This window comes from Oryctolagus cuniculus, chromosome 9 (assembly GCF_964237555.1).
Source record: "Oryctolagus cuniculus chromosome 9, mOryCun1.1, whole genome shotgun sequence".
Taxonomy (NCBI): Eukaryota; Metazoa; Chordata; class Mammalia; order Lagomorpha; family Leporidae; genus Oryctolagus; species Oryctolagus cuniculus.
Window position 1 is genome coordinate 14,879,809 of NC_091440.1, and position 19,168 is coordinate 14,898,976.

At 41.0% G+C, this 19,168-nt stretch overlaps 1 long non-coding RNA gene across 13 annotated transcripts in view; it reads left to right on the forward strand.

Annotated features, from left to right (window-relative positions):
- The window catches only part of LOC103349100 (uncharacterized), a 159,540-nt gene that overhangs the window by 47,991 nt on the left and 92,381 nt on the right, over window positions 1-19,168 (forward strand). For 2 of the 13 annotated variants that reach the window (XR_011378725.1, XR_011378730.1), the window contains 3 exons: window positions 2,986-3,060; window positions 5,089-5,153; window positions 18,200-18,529. The exons of 6 other annotated variants lie outside the window; for them this stretch is intronic. This is a non-coding gene — a long non-coding RNA (uncharacterized lncRNA). Of the gene's footprint in view, window positions 1-2,985; window positions 5,154-18,199; window positions 18,530-19,168 lie in introns of all 13 variants that reach the window. 5 more of the 13 variants (XR_011378724.1, XR_011378728.1, XR_011378733.1 and 2 more) reach the window with 3 other exon arrangements.

Genomic DNA, 19,168 nt, shown 5'->3' on the forward strand with positions numbered 1-19,168 from the left:
GGCTATTTATGAGAGTCTGGTTGTAAATGCAAGGTCACAGTGTGCTAAAAATCTTCCCCAGGTCCTGCCAACCATGGGGACAATAAGAAATGTATCATTACAGAATCCCAGTTTCTTCAGTATTTTAGAAGGCACTCCTTTAACATAGCTATCTATTTCAGGCAGACTTTGTTGCATCTCAACCTAGGTATTTCTGCAACTCCCTTGGGATTGCTCAGCATTGTTCACATCAGCCTTGCTGACACCTGTCACCTGTTTTCTGGATCATGGCTTTAACCTTCTCTTACAGTCTATCACCCACTTTTCCATGATGCTTCCAGTCCTGCAAGGGCCCTAACCCCATTGCTAAGTTTCTGAAGCATATCAAAATAACATTGCAGAAGGCTAACAGATTGTAAAGACTTACCACTCAGAAAGCAAAACTTCTAGCAGGCAACCAATGCTGTTTTTCCCTGACTGCAATCTTCCCAGGGAGTTGATTTGAGCTTACCTATCCTCAGCCTTTCCCCATGGTGTTCTGCATGAATTAAGATGTTAAGGTGGTTGTCATCTTAATGGAGCTAACAAACTGGTTCATCGCTGCATGAGTTGTTTAAGAGAAGATCTCAGGGATGTATGGGGTCATCTGTCAAGAGATGTGGCTTTTAGCTGAGATGCTTAGGTGTGGCTGGCAGTGCAGGTGTGAAGGAAGGCAACGGATCCCTCCCCCCTGCTAGTCCTTATAGGAGACACGGGTAAGCACTCTAACAACAGGGAGTCTTCTCCCTGATGTGATGGATAGTTATGGGTTATACTCTTACCTCATGGCCTGGTCTTCAAATTCTTAGTCCAGGTAAGAACATCAGCCTTTCCTCCACAGCCTGCATTTGTCTCAGCACCCTTCCTCCTTCCCCCGGTACCTTGCACAGTATTTGACAAATGGAAGACCTTGTGTCTGAGGCTGGGGAAGGTCAGGGTTTCCAGCTTTCTGGCAGCCAGAGAAGACATGAAAGCAGCATGTGGTCTGCGTGTTGATGCCACGCTGGGCCTGCCATTTCTCTTGCTGGTGTTGGTGTTCCAGTCTTGCAGCTAGTGGAAAGAAAATAGCATGTGCAGCCTTGGGTAATGTGGATAATTACGCCCATCACACGAAGAAGCAGGGAGCAGCCTTTGTTCAGAAAATAAACAGAAGCCAACCTCCGACGAATCACGATTTTGCAAAATCACAGCATGTGTGTATGTTGGGGGTTGGGGCCGTGTTATATTTGAGTTTTGTGAGGCTTTTCTACGTATTTCTTAGTCCCTGGAAATAGGTCATTTGTCCCTTCCTTCTGAAAGCACTCTTCAGAAAATAAGCCCGCAGAGTGGCTAAGGATATGTGTGAGGTGCTCAGAAAAGGGAGGGCCAAGCAATCTGGTAGACTCCCTGTCTCAGAGCTCACTGAGGAGACAAGCTTGGGGTCCTTTTCTTAACTCATCCTTGGACTTCGAGACCCACCTGGGTAAAATCTGAGACAGATGCTCCAGTAATGTTGGTGTCAGGCCTGAGAGTAAAAGCAAATAAGAGAGATTTTTTTAAAAATTTATTTTATTTATTTGAAAGCAGTGTGACAGAAAGGAAAAGGCACAGAAAAATAAATCTTCTATGTACTGGTTAACTCCCAAATGGCTGCAATAGCCAGGATTGGGCCAGGTTGAAGCCAGGAGCCTAGAGTTCCATCCACGTCTCCCACATGGGTGGCAGGAGCCCATGAACTTGGACCACCTGCTGCTGCTTTCCCTGGAGCATTAGCAGGGAGCTGGATCAGAAGCATCCAGTGCCCTGATAAAGGGATGCCAACACAAGTTGTAGCATAACCATTGAGCTGCAGCACCAGCTCCTGAAGTAAACTTTCTTTGATGGAGATGTCACAGGTCTCTGATGTACCTGGACACCATTGACAATCTTTACTGTCCTAGGCAGTTTTTAACTGGGAAGACATTCTTCCCCTTTTGTGGTCTACCTTTCCCTGCCTTTGTGATATAAGTGGTCTTCTAGGAAAGATGGAGTTTGGGGCTGGTATGCAATTGCAGAGTGGGCCAGTAGGCTGAGTGCTGAGTGGAAATCCATTTTCAGACTGAACCAGTGCATAGTCCTTGGTGAAAAGCAGGACCTTATGCCTCTGGTCACTTGTGCTTGAGGGAGCAACATTTCCCAGAAAAGCCAGATTCACAGAGATTATCTTTCTTCAAATCCTATCACAAAGTAAATATCATGTCAGGGTCCCAAAATGTTTTTGAGTTGTCAAGAATTTATTCAGGAGCCAGAGATTCATGTCCAATGGGAATTCAACCTTTTATTTGCAGTAACATTATGTGAATATCACACTATGTGATATATAACAATCTCTCCATATATGATGAACAAATGAAGTTCATCAATAGAAGCCCATACTGTGGAAGAAAAAGAAGTTGGATAGAAATAGTCATCTTCTGACTTTCAAATTGATACTCTCTTGGTGTGATTTTGATTTTGATATGTGCTCATGGATAATGCTGGGTATATTTAGCATGAACTAATAATATTTCTCCTGTTGGTTTTATAGTAAGGAGAGCAGAGGAAGAAGGTACATAAGGAGATTTACAAATAGACACTGTGATACATCTTTATTAAGTTTTCTACAAAAAAGTCCTATGTGTTGGTATCATTATTCTTGATTTATGTATTAATCAAGGAAGTTTCAGGGCATAAAACTGAATCTATTCCAGGAAGTCTTTAAGGTTATTAGATCATCTGCGGTTATTAGATGCTGATAAAGCTTTGGGAAGGCCTAGAGGATTGAGTTCTAGGCTCAGCCATCAAGAAAAACTTCCATAACAATTCAGAACTGACCAGCCAGGAAATTATTATCTCAGAGGCCGCCTCAGAAACTTCTGAGTTCAATAGCACATCCCTGTAGCAACAATCCAAGGATCAGAAATGTTGGGCAGGAAGTTACCTTCTGTTCCTGCCTGTCTATATTCACAGAGCTGGAGACTGGCTACCAGAGTATTGAGTGCAGCCACTACCTTCATCTTGATACCCTTAATACCCAGGAACCTGGTGAGTGGACACTGAAAAGCTACTGTTCTTAGACCCCATTTCCTTCAGCCTTGCTTAGCAGAAAACTAGACAAAGTGACAGAGAGGTGGCCTCAGTCTCACTGTGGCCTTTTAGATTTATACAAGATGATATAAGTGATGGAGCCCAGCATTCAGAAACCTATTTGCAAAAGCATGTTGGAATGTAGTTCTAGGCTTTCTGGTCTCTGTACTACAGCAGGGGGGCAGAGTCATGGCTGTGGAAGTCAAACTGTCAGATTGCTTGGAGGAAATTAAAGCTTAGAGAGGCTCCTTGAAGTAAAGTTCTTGCTCAAAATAAAAAGAGCACTGTGGTTAAATGCACAAGCAATGGATCCAGAAGGACCAGGACTTGACTCTCTCTCCAGAACTCATTAGTTGTTTGGCTTTAGACTAGGCAGTTTCTTCACCAGAGGCTCCTGGTCGTAGTCTATAAAGTGGGAATTATACTTTGTCCAACATAGAGTTACGCTGAGAAACAAAGATCATGTGTATAAAGTGGGTAATGCAAAGCCCCAATAAATTACGGGCATGCTTAATAAAATTCCATGGTGAGCAGTAGACTCAAAACACTAGTGCAGGGTCGTGATCTTTGCTCTGTTTCTCTGGATAATGGTGATGAAACAGATCCTCAACTATTTTGAGGGCCAAAACAATATTTTTGACTGCTTTTAAAAATATTCTTTGATGTTATTACACTTCAAATATATCTTATTATTGTAGTTGACTATAAGGTATCAAGATAGATTTCACGAATCATACATCAAAATTGACCTTGTTACCTTAAAATATTTCATTTTGTACGTTGTAGCAGATGGAATTGTGTCTCTCTGAAAGATCTGCCCTGAAAGAAACTTGAGTCCTAAACTACCAGTACATGTGTGAATGACTGTGTTTGCAAACAGGATCCTTATAGTCTTAATCAGGTTAGGGTAAGGTCATACTTGATTAAGGTTTGTGCTAAAGCCAGTGACTGGGGCCTTTATAGGAGGAAGGGGAAGGAGATTTAGGTGGACATATACAGAGGGAAGTCAGTCACATAGAGATGGAAGTAGATTGCAGTGCTACAGATACAGACCAAGGAATGCCAAGTACTGCTGGTCACCAGCAGAACTTGGGCGAGGCAAGGAGTACACCTGTACAGCCTCTGAGCAGGTGGCCCTGCTGACACCTTACTTTCAGACTTCATACCTCCAGAACTATGAGAGAGTACATTTCTCCTATTTTAAAACACCCAGTAGATTGTGGTAATTAATTCTGACATCCCTAGGAAACTAATCTATGCATGTGCCTCATCACATGATAAATGTGTTCCTAATAAGTTGTATAAGATTATATTTCCTTATTTATTTATAGCACTTTCAGGGCTATTTGATTATACTTTGAGATTAACATTTATTCACTGGTGGCTCTCTCATTTCCTATTTTCTGCTCACACCCCTTTCAAGTGGTCAGGACAGTATAAGTAGACCAATAAAACATAACTGGGAACCATAAATCTTTGAATAATCTGATGGCAAACTCTTGTGTAAATTGATCACTGTTGATTTATTTGCTTGATCATTTGTAAGTGAAATAGTGGAGTGGAAAGAGTAATGGTGGAAGGGTAGGAGCAGGAGGCACGGAAAATCACAATCACAGTAGCCGGTAGTGGGAGACCTGCTGCATCTGGCAATAATCTTGGGCAATTTCTATACACATCTCAATTTTCCTTTGAGGTGCAACTCACCTTACAAGTTCAGAAATTTAGGTGCAAAGAGATAAGAGCTAGTAGATGGTGGAGGCAGTACCAGTTCCCAGGCTGTTGGATTCCAAAGCCTGTGTTGTTCTGCATTAGTATTAGTGTGGACTTGCTCTCTCTGTTTCCTTCCTTACTCCTCTCTTTGTTTCCTGGGTTGCTCTGGAGCAGCATTTTTTTCTGTTACTCTTTTGTGGGGCAAGAGAATTTTCTTGAAGCTAAGAGGGTCATTTCTCTAGTTCTAGGGGCCTAATGACGCTTCCATTCATACAGACATCTGAAGGCTAAGAAACAGCTGAAGACCTGTCAACAGTTAACCAGTGAACATTCTGATAAAGGTCTGTAAAACATTCAACTCAGTATGTCCCAAGAATGAAGTTTAATTTGTTCAACCCTTCCTGCATACCCTTTCTACTATTTTAACATCATCCTTCTGCTGCCACACACATTACCCTTGTAAAGGTTGCTTCATGGTTTTCTTTTTATTTTTTTCACCCATTTTTTTTTCTTGGTCTCTCCTTTTTACTCCATCCTCACTTAATTGCTATAAGTCTGACTTGGAATTAGAGGGGTGGGTTTAGAAATTTTGAAAGTGTTGCTATGAAGTTACCCATGGCTTCTGGCTTGACAGTCTACTGGCATGGGATGGCTTACAAAAGGGAAAATAAAGATCATCAGTGAAAACATTAGACAAAAATAACTTCAATCTTATCCCATTACATGTATATACATTAAAAAAATTCAGAGCAATTTGAAAAAAATTATGTCAAAATGTGTAGAATATGTGTTATTTTATATCTAATCTGATCATTTATAATTAAGTGACATTTTACTTGTTGAGAAATTTTTTCTTTGATGTGATGTCTTTTTTTTTTTTTTTTTTTTGACAGGCAGAGTCAGACAATGAGAGAGACAGAGAGAGAGAAAGGTCTTCCTTTTTCTGTTGGTTCATCCCCCCAAGTGGCCGCCACGGCCGCAACTGGCAGGCATGCTGCGCTGATCCGAAGCCAGGAGCCAGGTGCTTCTTCCTGGTCTCCCATGTGGGTGCAGGGCCCAAGGACCTAGGTCATCCTTCACTGCACTCCTGGGCCACAGCAGAGAGCTGGACTGGCTGGACTGGAAGAGGAGTGACCGGGACAGAACTGGTGCCCCAACCAGGACTAGAACTGGGGTGCCGGCGCCACAGGTGGAGGATTAGCCTAGTGAGCCGCGGCGCCAGCCGATGTGATGTCTTTTCCTAGAAAGTGTCTGAAATAATATACGAAAGTGGTGTCTACCTGTCCCTCTTGTACTCACAGTGAATTGATGTGCTTAACATTTGCTAAGTGACCAAGCAAGATGAATTCTCCTACACTGAAAATTTGCAATTGTGATCAGCATTTTCTTATACAAGGAAACTAAGAAAGAAAGTTGACGGTTAGTATACTCACATAGTTACAACATATGCAGGGCATAGCTTGGGCTCTAGGACTATATACTGAGGGAAAATATGCTTTATAGACATATCAGTGCAAACCTAGCACAAGGGGTATTTGTGTTAATGCCAGTTCACAGGAGCAGAATGTTCAAGTTTTTGATTTCAAGTGCTGTCACCATTTGCTAATACACAATTATAAAACTGTTAGACATACTCTTTTCTCTAAGAGAATGTGAACATTTAGATGTTCTAGAATTTTTAGTGCTGGAAAGTAATACTTGGAATTTTTTCCCAGGAGCAATACTACTGTGTCAGAAAGCACCATGGTTTAAATAGTGCAGTGATCCATGGCTATTGGTCATTGCCAATTGACTTTAACCTTAAAGTTACCCTTAAATAATCATTCTATTCCAATTAAATTCCTGGCCAAGGTTGCAGACACAGTAAGTAACTGAAAATACCTTACTTAAAATATACCTTTCAGAGAGGGCTGGATCATTTGCTGTGAACCAGCCTTCTATTGGCTGCACAAGTGTGCTCTTATCAATTCCTCAAATCCACCACTCTCTCTTCCTTCATGGGGTTGTGTAGAGCTGTTTGTCACAGCACAGATCTAAATTGCTTGGCCATTGCAAAACAGCTCTGCTTTTAACATAAAGAACTTCATAATTAAAACTAAATAATGACTTCCTTTGCCAATATTAATACTGTGATTTAGGACTGTGTTTTGTTAAGTTGTTTAAGATCAAAGGGTGTGTGTGTGTGTGTGTGTGTGTGTATGTTGTATAATTTAAAAGGACATTTTTCTTTTTGTTTGTACACCTTCATTGTGGGGAGCAACTCAGACTAGACTGTTACTCGAATTAAGACTTATTCTATGCATCTGCTCTCCCACAATATGGCGCTGGGAGAGGAGGAAACAGCTTCTACACAGCTGCCTCCAGTTCAACCAATAAACAGCAGGAGCTGCTCCTGATTGGAGGAGAGCAGCATACTCGGCGTGTGGGTAGCAGAGTTGGGATTGGTGGAAGAGGACTATAAAGGAGGAGAGAGACAACATGCACGAGGAACATCTATCTGAAGGAACACCTGAGCAGCCCCCGAGAGAGCCGGCCGGCGGTGTGCCGCTCCCCCGCAGAAGTGGGGAAAGTGGCAGGGGGAACCGCCCTTCCACGGAGGTGGAAGGGATGGTAGCCAACCCGGGAAGAACCAGCAGCAAACCCGGGGAGGGCCGAGCAGACAAAAGAACAGCGCAGGGTCCTGTGTCGTTCCTCCACGAAGAGGGGGAGCGACATAATGGTGCCGTGACTCGGATAGGAAAACCTAGGAGGATAGAAAACCTAGGAGGATAGAAAACCTAGGAGGATAGGAAACCTAGGCAGGGTCCTGTGTCGTTCCTCCATGAAGAGGGGGAGCGACATAATGGTACCGTGACTCGGATATGAAGCCTAGGCAGGGTTTAGTGTCGTTCCTCCACTAAGAGGGGGAGCGACACTTCATGTTTACTTAGCAGTCTTCAGTATGCAGTGCAAATTATGATAAAAAATATCCCAGCCCCAATTTCCTATTTTTGAAGGTAGATGGGATTATTGTTAGCAGAGTCTACATGGTGTCTGTGAATTACTGCAAGACTATCTTGAACTCTTTACATAAACCCAAGAATCCAGCATAAATTAATACAAAGAGAAGGAAATAACTTCTGTTTTAGCGTCTAGAAAAAGCCTAAATATCTATAGTCAGTGCTTACTAGTGAGACAATGGCAAGAGTGTCACAGGTGTATCACAGCCAGGATTGGAACTTTCTCTTCTTGTCTTCATTTCTATAGTCCCTGGCACAAAGTGGCAAAGTGTTGAAGTTCTCATCAGTGGAGAGTTGAGAGGGTATATTAATGGAAGGGAATACTCTAGTGTGTTGAATGTCTCAGGAATTTAAGACTATGGATGAATTGGTAGCTATGCAGATTGAGCACCTACTGCTACACAGCGCTGATGTTCTACACAAAGATGGAAAATGGCTACAGAAGAGTTGGAGGCAGTTGAAAGTCAGGTGGGAAAGCCAGGGGTCTCATTTGGTTATGTACAAAGACATTTCCTCCAGCAAAAGAGCAGAGAAAAATGAGGATCAGGCCCAGAACTTAAGGGGGCAATTAATACTGTCCAGTGACTCACCAGGGTAGGTCTGTTATGCCAAGCTTGGAAAACCATGATGGATGCTCTTGAGAATTTTGCCTTAATATTTTGAGCCTGCAAATGTCATCTTCCCCATTATTCACATCCCCTCCATCAATGCCCTGGAATCAGGGCATTTTTTCCTTTTCTAAGGAAATATGTCCTCTTTCTCCAGAATTTGCCTTCACATTTCCTCCTTGATATCCAGCCAATAGTTCAAATTAAGGGGCAGCACCATTCAGCTGGTGAGGTACTGTGTCTGATAAGGCAGTGAAGGGACTGTATCTCACAGGTGCTTCAAGACCTACCGAGGATACCCTAGCAAGACCTAGAGAAAATGTGGGGACTAGATTCTCTAGATACTTGATTGAGAGAGTCAACAGGTAAAATCAGTTAAGTATACTGAAGAGTTGTCTCCTGAAATACTGGATACATAAGTTTCACCCAGGCAAGGACCCCCAAAATGATTTAGTTGTTCCTAGGATGGCTCCTGGAAGCATGGATAGGGTGATGTCTATGCAAAGCAAAGCTGAGGTGCCAAGGCAGATGTTGCCAAGGAGGAATTGCTAAAGACCGTATTAGAAGGCTTAAGAAAGTGAGTAGCCAGTAATGGATAGACTATACAAGGACTTCTGGCCACGTGGTCATTTACCATAGGAAGGCCTAGATGACATCATCTGTCAAAGCCACATGGATGGCTACAAAAATTGCTGAAGGATTCATGGAGGCTTTCTGAAAACCAAAGCAGAGAGTGAGAGAGAGGCTATAATAGAACTTTATTTGATGAATGCAGTGAAGAGGATGATACCCCACATAGAGGCCCTGTGTTGGCACCCTAATTTAAATGCTGCTTTCTCTATTCTATCTCAGTATCCATTTTCGAAGAACCCAACTTGTAAGAATATGAGTTGTGTGCAAGTTAAATGGCAATAAATTCACAGCTAGACACATCACAGTAGAACTGCAGAAAATCAAAGGGATAAAGCAAACCTTTTAAGGTGTGGAGGAGCTGCTTACAAAAGAACAACAATTAGATTACCAGTGATCTTAGCAGTGATGATCAATGACAGATTACAGGGACAATGTAATAACATCTTCAAAGGACTGACAGAAAGTGAATATCAAATAGGAATTCAGTATCCAGTTAATGTGTCATTCAAAGACAGAGCAAAATAAGAATATTTTGAAACAAGCAGACTGAAAGACTTCACTACTCTTAAGATCTGATGAATGAACTACCAAAAGAGATATGTTTCAGCAAGAAGGAAATTGAACCTATGAAGGGAGTGCGATCCAAGCTATAATAATCTTTAGACGTTACTCAATAACAGCAATGAATCTAAGTAATATATTTTTCCTTCCAGTGGTTTTAGTACGCATTAAAGCACAACTAATGTGTATTTAAATGAAAGAAGGAATCATCTGGACTTACTTTGATTAATTACCATTATTTAGTAATTTCTGAATGATTTCACAGTGTGCTGCATAGCTTAATGTTTTTATCCATAATTTTGTTCCTTATTACATAATGGGCTCTTTATACAACCTCAAATATTTGCAAATACTCAGTTTTTAAAAAATGATGTAATAGCACTTGGCAAGAATTAATAAAGTTATCCGGATGAATAGAAAACACCAAAAATATTTTAACATTTGAATATTGAGTGACTGGTTCCTGCATGTTTGCCTCCTAATGTCTGCATTCAAATTCATATCCTGGCTTAAATATAGACTACCTCAGCAGATCTTGGGCATTTTGAGATGCTTATAGGAAGTTGAAACTGTAAAATTGAAACAGGAACTTCAGGTAATATTGTGTATATTTGGAAGAGTAATGGGACCAATGTTTATTGAGCACTTAGTGCATGCTAAATATGTGCACATGTGGTCAGTCGTTGAAAGAGCTTCATATGTTAGGTATTATTACTCATATTTTATGGATGATGCAATTGATGGTCACAAGAGGAAGTTATTTTTTGAAATGTGAGCTAGAAAGGGGCGACAATGGGATTTGACACAGAAGGAGTAAAGATAGAATCTCTTCTCATTCTTCAACTTGTTGATTTTAAGATTCCTTTGCCATCTTTCTTTCTTTTTTGCTCTGCATTTCCATTCTGGTATCTCTGTGGAATTTTGTTATTGGCCAATGTCTTACCTACTTGATCCTGCTGGAAATTTCAACAATCTCCCAAATCTATGTGTCTGGCCTTAATAACCAGTGGTTTACCTGACGTGCTACAGGCATAATTTCTTTCCTTTGGACTTTGTTCATTTATTCACTCAATATTTATTGTACAGTTCTGCAGGCCAGTTGTCCTAGGTAATGAATGTCAAATGTCACACAAGACATGGCATTACCCTCAAGGATCCTGTAGTCTGAATAGTTCAACATGTCTCAACCATGCTCCTCTAACAACCCCATCAGTATCAATGGAACCACCATCCATTCAGATGACCAGAATAAACACCAGAAGTTACTTCAAGCTCTTTCCATTCTTCCTTGCATTAATATAACTGACTTCTAATTCTTGCCAGTTCCAGTGTCCCATCCTCAATATCTCTATTCCTATGTCTGTATTCAGTCCTCTTCACCTGTCAGTCAGCTATAGCTTCCTGAATGACCTGCTTTCCACTTGGGCCTCATCTTTACATATGCCAGGAGAAGCTGAGTGTATTGTTCCTTGGCTCAAACCCCTTGGATTGCTACCCTTTATGTATAATACTAGATCCATACTCTTTCACTTGTCACTGCATCCTGGCTCCCCATCTTTCAACCCCCCAAAAACCACCTTTGTGTCTCCATCCATAGCTATGTCATGATTCCATAACCTTCCTAACAGTATCCCATTGTTCTGAAAATATCCTCCAAGCCTAGAATGTACTTGAAATCTACCAATATTTAAATTTCAGCAACATTTTAATCTTTATTTTTTATTTATTTATTTTTTTGACAGGCAGAGTGGACAGTGAGAGAGACAGAGAGAAAGGTCTTCTTTTGCCGTTGGTTCACCTTCCAATGGCTGCCGCAGCCGGCGCACTGCGCTGATCCAAAGGCAGGAGCCAGGTACTTTTCCTGGTCTCCCATGGGGTGCAGGGCCCAAGTACTTGGGCCATCCTCCACTGCACTCCCTGGCCACAGCAGAGAGCTGGCCTGGAAGAGGGACAACCGGGACAGAATCTGGTGCCCCGACCGGAACTAGAACCCGGTGTGCCGGCACCGCAAGGCAGAGGATTAGCCTAGTGAGCCGTGGGGCCGGCCATTTTTTTAATCTTTAATTAAGTTTTCTTTGACCCCCTCATGGAGAATCAACCAGTGTTTCTTTTGGTCCCCTCAAGTAATCTAAAATATTTATATCATAATCAATATCTTAATATAAATTATCAATGCAAATATTTACTTAATATTTAAATTTATTAAGTATTTGTATGTTTATAATAGTGTAAATTATGAGTATAGTTATTTATAGTAAATTAGTATAGTATAATGATTCATAGTGATTTATAATTATATAAATTTAGGATTTATAATAATTCTAAAAAACATTTTGCTTATATGTCCAAGATTTTTTTTATTTGTTCAGATTTTTATTTAAAATTTATTTATCTAAATGGAACACATTTCTTTTTTTTTAAACTATTATTTAACATATATAAATTTCCAAAGTATAGCTTATGGATTGCAGTGGCTTTCTCCCCCTCATTACTTCTCTCCCACCCACAGCCCTGCCAACTCCTGCTCCCTCTTCCATTCCATTCACATCAAAATTCATTTTCAATTATCTTTATACACAGATCAATTTAGTATATATTCAGTAGATTTCCAACAGTTTGCACCCATACAGAACATAAAGTGTAAAATACTGTTTGAGTACTAGTTATAGCATTAATTCACATTGAACAACACATTAAGGACAGAGATCCTACATGAGGAGTAAGTGCACAGTGACTCCTGTTGTTGACTTAACAAATTGACACTCTTGTTTATGGTGTCAGTAATCACCCTAGGCTCTTGTCATGAGTTGCCAAAGCTATGGAAGCCTTTTGAGTTCACCGACTTCAATCTTACTCTAAATGGAACAAATTTCATGTGTCTCATACAGTTTTAAGTACATAATGTTACTTCCCACCCCATCCTCTCTCCCTCCCTTACTCCCACCCTTCCTTCTGCTTCCTTTCTTATTTTCTCTTAATTTTTGTGAAAATATACTTTTTTTTCCTTTGAGAAAAAGTTTTATCATTAATTGAAGAAGCACCTAAGGAAACTGGCAATGGATCTGGGCACTTAGGCTTATCTAAAATGTATGAGACATAAGAATATCCTCCATTTAATACACTGGAACAAAGTAAATCTTTGAGAACAAGTTTTACTGTTAACTCTCATAATAAAACTCTTTGAGGACAGAGGTCCTTCATGGGGAGATTGTGCACAGTGGCTCCTGTTGTTAATTTACAATTAACACTCTTATAAATGACATCAGTGATCACTCAAAGCTGTTGACATGGGCTGCCTAGGCTATGGAAGCCTTTTGAATCCACACAGTCTGTCAGTATTTAGACAAGGCTATAAGCAAAGTGGAAGTTTTCTCCTGCCCTCAGAGAAATGTACTTCCTTCTTTGATGACCATTTCTTTCTGCTGGGGTCTCACCCACAGAGATCCTTCAGGTAGGACATTTTTTACCACAGTGTCTTGGCTTTCTATGCCTGAAATGCTCTTGTGGGCTTTTCAGCCAGACCAGAATGCCTTAAGAGCTGAATCTGAGATCAGGGTGCTATTTAAAATGATTGTCATTCTATAAGTCTGCTGTGTGAACTGCTTCCCATTTTGGAGCATTTACTCCTTTTTAATTCTATCTATCATTATTACCAAACACATAATCCTATTTGTATGATCACTTTAATACTTAATATTAGCTATATGATCACTTTAATGCTTAATCCTATCCCTATGATCACTTTAACACTTAAAATTCCTTTTTACCCCTTTTATGGAGATTTGGCAACCCATGACAAGTTTTTAAACTGTACCCTTAGAAGTAAGTCTGTAGGAAAGTATGCAGAACTATATAGCTTTACAGTTACAAGCTTCATATATTTCATAATTACAACTTTAGGAACATTATATGTCAAATACATTCCCTAAATATTTAAGCTCTTCATGGGTAGGAGCTATATATTATTCACCCTCACAACTAAGACCCAGCACAGTGTTTGGCACATGTCCTGTCTGTCCAGTTGATTTGATGTTTGTTGAATGAATGAAGATGTGGTTCAGATGAACTCCCTGGCACATCCTCGCAATGATAGAGCATGAGGCCCATTAATGGCAGCTCACTGCCTTCACTCTCCTACTCACAGAGGAATATTGAGACACACAAATGGCTTTTGGAGTTGCTCGGCTCCTGTAACCCACTTCTCCGTCTACTCTGGAAACACAAAGCACCCTTAATTGACTTGCAGGCCTCAAGCAAGTTCTCTTGTGCAGCTGTGTGGTAACTAATGCTGCCAGTTCCTTTCTTAAAACACTGCTGTTTGAGAATCTCTGAATTCCTTGTTAAAGTTGGATAAGTGTTTTTGCTCATGTATAGTTAGAATTTATAATTGGAAATTCTGTTTTCTTGAAAACTGGCAAAGCAGCAGTCTTCATCTGCTTTGAAATCCTGAAAAGAGAAGTAAATAACAGTAATGAAAAATAAGTTAGTGCTTACTATAAAGCATGCAAATATTACAAAATATATTACCTTGCACACTTAGCATGGGAAAGTGTAAACTCTGTTGAGCTATACTAATGTATTTGTTTGCCCTTAGGATGTTCAAGTTTTACCTCTTAGTTTTACAAATGTATCCTTCTATTGTCCCAAATCAAGGGTTTTTCACTCTCTTATTTACCAGATGGCAGTCCTAAAATAATTTTCAAAGTGAATATTTTAGCTTTCAAAAAAAATAAAACACGAAATGGCATGTATGGAAAATTAGACCCATGTCACTTTGTTCACTATTTTGTTAAACATATTTTTAGAATATTTCATCAATCTGGACATTTTCACAGATTTTTTTCCTATCAGTTCAGTCTGTTCTGTATTACTTACCAGTCTGGTTGCTAGGGTATGACAATGATTTTTTTTATTGTTTTCCACACAAAAAATAACCTTTCAAATGACAATGCACTTAGGTTTAAAAAGGGTACACATACTCTCTCAGGCTATTTTCAGTTGTATAAACCTCCTGTGCTTTAGCTTCCACCTATCTTTCATCCTCAGTGCTATTAGAACAGGGCTTGTTTCCTTGGGGACAGAGTATTTTTAACTGAAGTTCAAACCCCACAGCACCAGTAAAACAGTTGTGTGATATGGCAGTCTGAGGGTTCCTTAAAGGAAGATCAGAGCAAGACCTTGGTTCATTCAAAGAAAGTTAATCAGCCTTGGCCCCAATCTAGAAACAGAGGATTAGAAGGGGGCATAATGTAATAAAAAGAACAATTGAAAATAATAAAGAAATAGATTTTTACATAGTCAGAACCATTCACTGTTGTAAGGAATTTACTTGATCGTCACAGTCCTAGGGGTTAGGTGTCATTAAAACACCAATTCTGCATATAGGAAAGAATGGAGGCTTGAGACAGCAAGTGATGCCTAGTGTCCATTGATCACAGTGGAGGCAACTTTGGACCCTGGCTTTCTGGTGTTGGAGTCAGTACAGAAATGGAGCCATTCACTGCAGAGTTTATGAGAACTTACAGGGCTCAGTTACATTCACTTTCTGATTCCTATGCCCACTTTCTATCCTTCAGTTCCTGCTTCAACCAGTCACAGTACCCTCTTGGATCTGTCTCTTCTCAAAGTGTCTGTCCAGTTGCCCCAGTATTTTAGCAGTTTACTGCTTCCCATTCTAAGTAAGCGCAGTATTCCTACCAGCTAGAGTGTGGCACTCTGAGGGCAGGGACCCGGCACTCTGGAGGTCTCTGTGTGCCTATGGCTCCTGGGCTGTGATTTAGTGGGTGCTCAGTGGGTTCCTGACTCTGAGTGATTGACCAGGTCTGAAACAAGCACACTCGAGCTTCCTTTAGGCCTTTCCCTGAAGTCCCTGAGTTCATGTAGAGTGTGAGGAAGGGTCCAGAAGCAAAGCAGTCTCCTGGTCCAGGAACCACCCTCTGGCCTTCCATACCCCTTTGTCATCATTCTCATCAGCGATGGAGGCAGTGAGAGCTCGTGTTAGGGAGCAAGGTGGCAGACACCCATTGCCACCATCTCTGGGAGTGCTATAGCCTCCTGTCCAGGATGACCTGCTTCAAAACTCCCTCAAGCTGACAGTTTTCAGGCTCCCCCCCTCTCTGTTTCAGTCACATTCAGATTGAGAAAGCCCAGTGTGTCACTGGAGAATATGCAGAGTCTTCAGCCTTTAAGAGCTCCATTATAGGAAATATAAGCAGTAAATTATTCGAGGAGGCTGGGTGATGAGATAAGGACACAGTTCTATTCTAAATGCTTTCCTCAATGACCTGCATGCAGTCAGGCGTGTTTGTGCGTGTGTGTGGTATCAGAGCTGTATCATGACTTTCATAGACCTTAAGTACTTTGACCATTGTGGACTCCTTTCCCCCATAAAAGTTATTAAAACTATATTTTATAACTGTGTTTATTTAAAGATAATACAACCCAGTCTGGACTTTATTCATTTTATTCTTCTGATTAAAAAAAATTAAAACATCTTTATGGCTCCTCCAGGTATTATGGACCCCAGGTACTGAACTTTCTATGCCTGATGGGAAAGTTAGTCCTATGTGGTAGAACTTATAAGCAACCTACATAAAATATTGTAAGCTTAAGTTTATATAGCTCAAGGACTTTTTTCCATGTCACAAAACCTTGGTTAAGGTAAAGGGCATTTCCAGCCTTCCTGCTGGGTCTCCTGTGTTGCATCCCAGTCAGTCCTGTCAACCACATGTCAATTAGTTTTGCCGATTTGTGACTTTCTTAAATGGGATTGCACCGTGTTCACTATTATATCTGGCTTATTTGTTAAACTTCATATCTGACAGATTTATATGTTGGCACATGTAGCACAATTGATTCTTTTTTATATGAGGAATGTATTCATCTGTTTGAATGTGCCGCACTTTGTGTATCCCTAACCCTGTTAATGGGCATTTGTGTTTGTAGTTTTGAGATTCTGTGAAAACATCTGCTATGAACATTCTTGAGCACATATTTTGGGGAACAGATATGCTCATTTCTCTTGGGTATATCCCGAGGAGATTTATAAATATATATTTTCAGTGTTGGAGTTGACATTTCTAAATCAAGGTTGAACATTATTTAATATCCTTTTTAACCTGAGGTTTAACTTCTTAACCTTTGTTCTGACACTGGTGTTAAAAGTTCCTGACCCAGGCTTTGAGACCTCTTGGAGAAGTATTTCTCAAAGTGTGGGCCTGGGACCAGTATTGACATAACCTGAAGACTTATCAGAGAATGAAAAATCTCAGGCTTCACCCCAGACTTACAGAAGTAGTCTTTCTGGGAGTGGGACCCAGAACTCTCTGATGTGCACACAAGTTGGCGAAACACTGTTTTAGATCCATGATCTTAGGTGCGGCTATCGTGTTGGAGTGGGGAACAAAGGTAATTATTGAAAGTGAGACTACAGAAGCTTTTCAGAATTTTAAAAATGAGATCATCCATATCAATCAGCGTACACACATACCGTGTTAGTTGATTGTATGTGTCTGATTGGCTAGACTCTGGTTCCCAGTTATGTGTGTCTAGACTTGTAGGGAAGGTGTTTTTAGACATGACTGATGTTTAAATCAGTAGACTTTGAGTACAGCAGATGCCCCTCCTTCATGTAGGTGGGACTCTGCAATCATTTGGAGGCCTTAGGATGAAAAACTGATGTCCCCAGAGAAGAAAAGAATTCTGCCTCCAGACTGACTTTGAACTCAAAACTGCAACATCCACTCCTGCCAAAATTTCCCATCTTCTGGCCCATCATACTGATTTCAGACTTTTCTGTACTCTGGCACCACCCTATTGTATTAGCTGATTCCTTAAAATCTGTCTGTATGTGTGTGTAGCTCTGAACACAATGCATGCATACCCATGTCCTATTTGTTTTTGTACAGAACTAGGTATGTATGTCTTCTATCTGTCTGTCTGCATTAGTTTGCTAGGCTGCCATAACAAAGTGCCACACATTGGGCAGTTTAAGGGAAAAAAATGTTTTCTCATAATTCTGGAGGCTAGAAACCTGAGATTGAGGTGTTGAGAGTGTTGGTCTCTCCATGGCCTCTCTTCTTGGCTTACAGATGGCTACCTTCTGTACCTTAGATACCTTACAGATGTAGGGTACTTCAAGTACCTTACAGACGGCTACCTTCTGGCTATCTCTCTCTATTTGTCCTAATACCCCCTTCTTTGAAGAACATTTGTCAGATTGAATGAACCCACCCCTTTGGCCTTTTTTTAAAAAACTTAATCAGCTCTTTAAAGACCCTACCTCCAAATATGGTCATGTTATAAGGTACTTGGGGTTAGCCCTTCAACAAATCAGGGACTCAGCTCGCTCTAGAACTCTCTATTAAGCAACCTGTTTCTCCATCCATCTGTCCATAATTAATGTATGTGTGTGTGTATCTATTATCTGTCTATCCATTCATCACTCATCATCTGCCTATCCATCTATTATGTCTGTTCATGCATCCATACATTTCTGTCTGTGTTCTATTTATCATCCATCCCTGTCTACCATCAATCTATTATCTGTTGATCCATTCACCTATTTATCTGTCTACCTACCTATAGGGATTTGACCTTCTGCACCATGGGAACTGCATATGCAGATTCTGGCTGTTGCCTTTGCCTCTGACATTGGAGCTTCACACCCACACAGCAGGCAGTTAAGAAGTGAAGACCAATAAATAACAAGCTGAAACCCACAGTGTGTGCCACAGGAAGATGAACTAAAATCTATGTTATTTTGGATGCAGTGGATTGTGGTGGCAAGGAGATTTCTGCAGAAGCCAGGCAGGACCCTGGGAGCTAACCATACAGCTGGCCCAGGCATCAAAGAAGCTGAAGGAAATCCAGGGGAGGTGGAGAACTGCAGATCCAGCTGCTGCCCAGAGCAGTGGGGTGAGTCTGCAGATCTGAAGCAATCTGTGAGCTACAGAAGGGTTGCTGCTTCCCTCTGGCCCCAAATCCACTACCTGACATCTCTCATGGCTCACCTGAACCAGAAACAAGCAAGCAAGGAATTTCTGGGAAATGAAGCTCAGCCTAACAAAGCTACATGCCACCACAGCATGTTTGCTGGCTCACAGAAGCCAGGAAGACCCGGTAGGGAGGTGTTAGAAGTCACTCGAGTAAGCCTGGACATCTCAGATGGCTTGGGAAAGCGCAGCACGCATCCCAGATGAAAACATGCAAATTTGCTTCTCAGATGATGCTCTAAAGGTCATGGGATTTGGAGTCAGAAAGGCTGGCTTGAAGTTTCAGTTCTTCCCCCTGTGTTACCTGGGAATCATTTATCCGGTGCTTTCTCTCCCTGAGACTAAGACTAGGCATCTGTACGATGAGGATAACTATAGCTGGGGAATGGTAGGCAGACGTGCGTGATACACACGTGAGTCTCTGTTGTTGTTTTTCCTCTGAGACACTGAAATAAAATCTACCCTGCTTCGCTTTGCTTTGTGATGATCGAGTAAGCACTTCTTTTGCAGAGATCATTGACAGGTGCCTGCTTTCACAAACTCATCTTTTCTTCACCGGCTC